Below are 6098 nucleotides of genomic sequence, written 5' to 3'. Positions count from 1 at the left end.
CTTTGTAAATGTTATGAAAGGTCACCTTGGAACCTACGTAAATAAGTTTATAGGCCGAGTTTCGTTCACCAAACCGGGAATCGGGCCGCGAAACTACAAGAAAGGCTGAAATTTCCGGTGAGTATTGTGATTATTTGTTCATTTTTTTATTTTAAAAAACGAATTAAAACATTAAAGGACATCATCTGTGACGAAACATCATTAACATGTAAATTAGTAACGCCCCGCCCATCAACAGTTCCCGGAAGTGCTTTATTAATGCCCGTAATTAATTGGAATTTTGACATACCTACCGCCACATTACTCGGGTAAAAATGCCCAATTTTTCCATCTAAAAATGCATTTTGTATATTTTCGTTCGTGTAAGATTTAACGGAGACTGTGGTCTGCAAAGTAATGAAGCATAGACGTGAATTAGTAGCCAGGTATGCCGTAACCAGAGCTATTTTCAACCTTAAATTTTCATGCCACGTAAGCTTACGCATGTACGTAGGTATATGTCCTGATGTATTTGCCATACTGAAATGCTAGCCTACATAATACATGTATCTGAAATGCTAGCCTACATAATACATGTATAAACAAGTAAAGGTAAACACTGGATCACGGCGATCAGAAGGACATCATAACATGGTTAGGTTAACTAGCAATAGCAAACTAGGGTACAGTCTGATTTAGACTCCATCCATGTCGCAGTGCGGTGCGATGACATCGCTGATGCTGCGATACTTCTAGTTCTATGAAATCTGAGCAGCCAGGTTTTTACAAGCTTGCATGCTCGACGGTGAAAATTCTCATCATGTGGTGGAAATTTTGTCGGGGATGAAAGTTGAACTTTCTTCGCATTGCGCTGCGATATCGTGGCCATGCTGCATGCATGCATGCTTGTGATTGGCTGCTAGAAATTCATACGCGAAGCCTGTAATCCAATCAAAAGAAATTGATTGCCTGACCGCGCACTAATTGCGAGGTCATTAATAACTCACAATGACTCCGGACGCGCAACAATGACTTCTGAGCGCGTGTGCGTGTATAAGCTGCGCGTTATGGCAATGCACACGCCTACGCGATGCCGTCACGCTTCTGTGATTGGTAGCTCTTGTTGTCGGCATTTTATTTCATTGTGTGATGCCGCAATGGTTTAAAAGCATCTGCATAGCATCATGCTGCGATGTGTTGTGGAGTCTGAATCGGACTTTAGGGATGTCCTTCTGATCGCCGCGATCCAACGCTTATGCTGGTTTCATACTACCATGCAGCTTGCCGCTGAGCGGCGTGGCATTGCAGACAAAAGAACACAATCAAGGCTTGTCATTGGCCTTTTACCCCCTTGGGGCCAGTTTATATTTTTGGGAACATCCTGATTATGTTTTGGGGTCATCTCAGGAACCTAAAAAAGTTGGTTTGGTTTGGTCCTGTGGGGGTGCACAGAAAGTGGTCCTAGCTCCCAGATGCACATGCGAAACAGCTAGCTGCCTTCAGCAGTGTCCGAGTGCTCTTGCTGATTATCTCAAGTTCCCGTAAAGAGAACTATACTGTGTTTCATCTCAAGTGTATGGTTATGCCATGTTGGATTTAGTGGTGGCAGACTCGAATCAATGCATTCACGCGGTTTAGTCACCAGCGTATGCACAAATCGCCCTTCTACGTGTGTGTAAACATCCAGCGGGATTAAGATTGCGCACAAGATAGACTACCGGTCATGACTTGTTACCTTGCTTGACCGGTGAATGAGGTGTTGATGTATTAAATGATTGATTTGGCCAATCAGAACCTTGTTTATGCTAAAACAGTGCCAAATCTCAGACCGCTGAAGATTCTGCTGGATTTCGTAGTGGCATATTCAAATTTCTTGAAGTATAGTGAATCTAGCATATTTGGTGGAATAAATTCGCACAAAGCGCGCACAAATTTGCACTTTTGAGGTTAAAATGGCCAAATATGCGGTTCGTGTGTAATTACGCTCACACACGCTTGTACATACTCGCATGTACACTTGCGCACACGAGTGCGTACCCACAATAACTTTGCGCACGCAAGTGTATACCCACAATAACTTCGAGTGCATACCCACAACAAGCGCCGCCACTGACAAGGAGAATATGAATTTTAAATAGAATGTGTGCATTAGGCAGCTCCATTGAATTCCATACACCCTCTGATAAAGATTCATCATCTGAGGGAGTGCGAGTTTCAATTTTTCAAAATCTTTTACAGGGGGAGTGTGGACTTTAAATGGCTTAGCCCAATATTACTGGTAATTTGGTTTATTTCAACTTACAATAACAAAATGTCTCAATTACAAGTTCAATTTCATGGAAAAACAGTATAAAACTTGCTAGTGCTACCAAGTAAGTTTTCATGATAGGACAAATGTTCAAATATTTGATGGTATCTATTTTATTTTTTTGTTTTCAGTTGTTTCTGAGGTGTAAGACATTGGTTGTACTGAAAGCTACATTGGTTTGGTTGCACTGAAAACTGGAAATTACGGCCTGAGCCATAACCTAAATCTATAAATGGTGAGTCTTTTTTAACATGTTTAATACAATGTAAGAACAATGGAAACATGATAAAAGGATGTCAATTCTTTAAATTTTGAGAAATCTGGAAATTTGCATGATTTGAAACCAACATAGACTCATGCACAGTCCACTGTACACTAAGCCACACCCCACTCCAAATGCCCACCCCATACCAGCATAGTCACCTTTTCAACATCACCTGTGAGCATGCACACCCCACCCACAGTAATATTGGGCTATTCCATTTAAAATCCACACTGCCCTGTGGAAGATTTTCAAATGGAATGAACACATTAGGCAGCTCCATTTGAATTCCATTTGAGTCAGTATGAATCTTCCATAGAAGGAGAGTGAGTGTCAAATAGTGTTGGTTAATGTGCTAATTCCATTTGAAATTCATACTCCCCCTGTGGAAGATATGTCTAAATCTTCAACAGGTGGTGTGTGGACTTTGCCCAATGGCTTAGCCCAATATTTAAAATTGAGCTTGGTAGTACCATGATGATATACTGGTTATTTGGTTATAAACTTTTATAATAACATGTCTGAATTCCAAGTTAAATTTCATGACAAACTGTTTGAAACTTGGTTTTCATCACAGGAAAAATGTTAATTTTGTGTTCAAAATGTTTGAAGATGATACCTATTTCTAAAATGTTGCTATTTTGTTTTCAGTTGTTTCAGATGTGCCGTGAGACATTGGTTGAACAGAAAGCAAGAAATTACAGCCTTAGCATAAATCTATAAATGGTGAGTTTCTTTTAACATGTTTAATATCAATGTTACTTGTAAGAACCATAAAATCCATAAAATTTTGATATTTTAATGAGATGTAAATTCTTTCAATTTCATAGTAAGTTTTGAGAAAACTGGAAATTTACATGAATTGAAACCTACAATCACATTGTAACATGTTGTAATTTCCCGAGACTTGTAACGACTCAACTTGGACTCGGCTCGTCATTTTGGGATTTGTCACTTGACTCAAGTTTTAAATCCCAAATGACTCCAACTTCAGGTTTATTCTCAAAATCCCAAGTGATGACTCACTTTATTTAAAGGGGTGTACATAGCCAGATTGACAGCCTCATTTCCTCCCACTTTATCCTATCAAAATAGAGATTTGGTACCAGAAGAAAACTCATATATTTATCATAATGTCAGTGAAATTTTGGGCCTGAAATTTGTCCTGTTTAGAAAGAGCCCCAATATTATGAGTTTTTAACTACTCTATTTCTTTCTTTCCTGTTACAGGTATCTTCAAGCATGATGAGTAGTAATATTTGACACCTCCAGTTGGATGACTAAAGATGTTTGTGCAAGATCTCTTCTGTGAATGTTTTTAAAGGAAATCAATGTACATGCAAATGATACATAAAATGTTAAAGAACCACTAAATTTGATATAGATTGCAAAGTTGCAGTGAACATTTTTCTGGACCATTCCAGTAAATCAGCATAATCATGCCTCTTCATTTCAAGTGCGTGAAAAATGTTTGTTATTTAATTATTAATACAATTTGAATTTGTATATTTTAATGCAACTTTCTATGGTGGCAGTTTAAAGTTTGAAGTTGTTATTATTGATCTTGTTATTTATTAAGCCAAAGCAGATAACCGTAACCTCTTTTCTTGTTGACATTTGTTTATTATTCTTTAGCTGCCCAAAATGCAGTGTAGTTACTCAGTGAACATTTTGTCTGTTTTCGCCATGGTAGTACAGGGCGCTATTGGGTAATAAATATTTGGGATCTAGTTTTGCTACATTATGATTAGTGGAACCAATGTTTTTTTGCATCCTTATGCCTCAACTGATAAGACTAGAATTGGTTCTCCATTTTTATGCCCCTGTGCTTCCCATGAGGGGTCGAAGGGTCATGGGGCCAAAATTCAAATTTGTTATATCATGTTGCAATCCATCCCTCAAATTGTTTGTTCCTCTCATTGCTTGGAATAAAAAAAAGGCAACTGTCATTCTGAACTAATGGTTAGTTCAGGAGTTATAGAGTAAAATAGGTCAAAGGTCAAATATCACATGCACAGTCGCCAAATTTTCAAAGTGCACCGATTTAATCACAACTTGTCTCAAAATACTCCTCTGGGCAAACAAAATAGTATAGGAAAACAATTCGTTTGAGAAATGTATAACTGCATAAACTCTGAACGGGGACATGACTATGAAAATTTGTACCAAAATTGTGAATTAAGTATATGTTTGAGATTTCGTATAATAAGGGACCGTTACCGTTCACAAACACTTGTAAGGGGGGGGGGGCCTGATGCAAAAAAAAAATTATCGCGAAAATTTTTCGGGGCCCCCCTTTACAGACCTCGAAAATTTCAGGGCCCCCTTTTTGACATGAAAATTATGGGTCAACCCCATAGAAAAGCATATAACTCAATTTTTCCAGGAAAATTTGTGGTCATTTTTTTCAGGGCCCCCCCTTAGGAGGGTCCAAAAATTTCAGGGCCCCCCTTTTTGCATCAGCCCCCCCCCCCCCCTTACAAGTGTTTGTGAACGGTCCCCAAGGGAGTAATTTGACCTTATAACTCCTGAACTAAGAAGAATATGACCATTGACTTTTTTATTCCCTGTGATGAGTGGAACAATTTGAGATACATAACAACATGATGGGACTATTTTTAAGTTTTGGCCCCACAGTGACCTTATATTGATACTAATATTATCATCAGCAAAATCGATACTTAGAGACATTCCTGTAAAATTTAAGATATTGATGTTCCTGGTAAACATGTTAAAAACAGAGAAAAAATAATAATAAAAAATTAAGAGAAAAAATGAAAACCATAATAACTTATGTGTGGGTGTGTGTTTATGGTCATTTGAATTTTGGTAAGTTGGGTAACATAATATTAATTTAATATATTTCACCTTTATGAATATTACCGAGGGGACTAACCAGAAGTCGTTATTTGACGTATGACAAAATTGACAGAAGTGTTCTGTCCCTATATTTCAAAACAACTTTTTTTTGCTGAAATTCTATTTATCAGAAAGTTTTTGAACTCATCATTGCAAAACAAAACATCTATTTTGGACATACGCAGTTCTGGTTCTAAGCCGTTGTTTATCATGTTTATATGCAATGGTATTTTGTTACACATCTTATTATTTAATTAAGGCAGGGCTGGCAATAAGTTTTCATGATGATGGTTAGGGGCCTACTTTGAATTTTGTCCTTAGCCGGGCTATGCAATAATTCTGAGCCGGGGGATTTCCAAATGGCAGATCAAGAAATAACCGCCCCGCGCTCTGCCAAAATCCCCCCAATGCATATGCCAAATATTTGGAATTGGCATATTTAAGCGTTTTCGTACTGTTTTCCTAAGACTTTTTACAGCGTTTTATCAGCGTTTTATTAAAAAAAGGTGCCCCATGAATGTGTGGCAAAACTCGCTTTCCTCTTCCCCTTATGTCTTGCCAAAAATAGCTTGTGCCCCCTTTCAGCTGACCAAAATATCACCCCCCCCCCCATGTTACCCTCCCCCCAGAGCACATAATTATTGCACAACCAGAAAATAATAGTTTTTTAAATGTCCCGGTTAAATGTAG

General features: G+C 38.2%; 1 long non-coding RNA gene across 1 annotated transcript; it reads left to right on the top strand.

Annotated features, from left to right (window-relative positions):
• Window positions 1–272: 272 nt before the first annotated feature.
• On the top strand, window positions 273–5309 carry LOC140164884 (uncharacterized). Its single transcript, XR_011860602.1, has 4 exons — window positions 273–425; window positions 2419–2522; window positions 3201–3275; window positions 3780–5309. It is a non-coding gene; the product is annotated as an uncharacterized lncRNA (long non-coding RNA).
• Window positions 5310–6098: the final 789 nt, after the last annotated feature.

Source organism: Amphiura filiformis, chromosome 11 (assembly GCF_039555335.1).
Source record: "Amphiura filiformis chromosome 11, Afil_fr2py, whole genome shotgun sequence".
Taxonomy (NCBI): domain Eukaryota; kingdom Metazoa; phylum Echinodermata; class Ophiuroidea; order Amphilepidida; family Amphiuridae; genus Amphiura; species Amphiura filiformis.
This window is presented reverse-complemented; position numbering and strand designations above follow the sequence as displayed.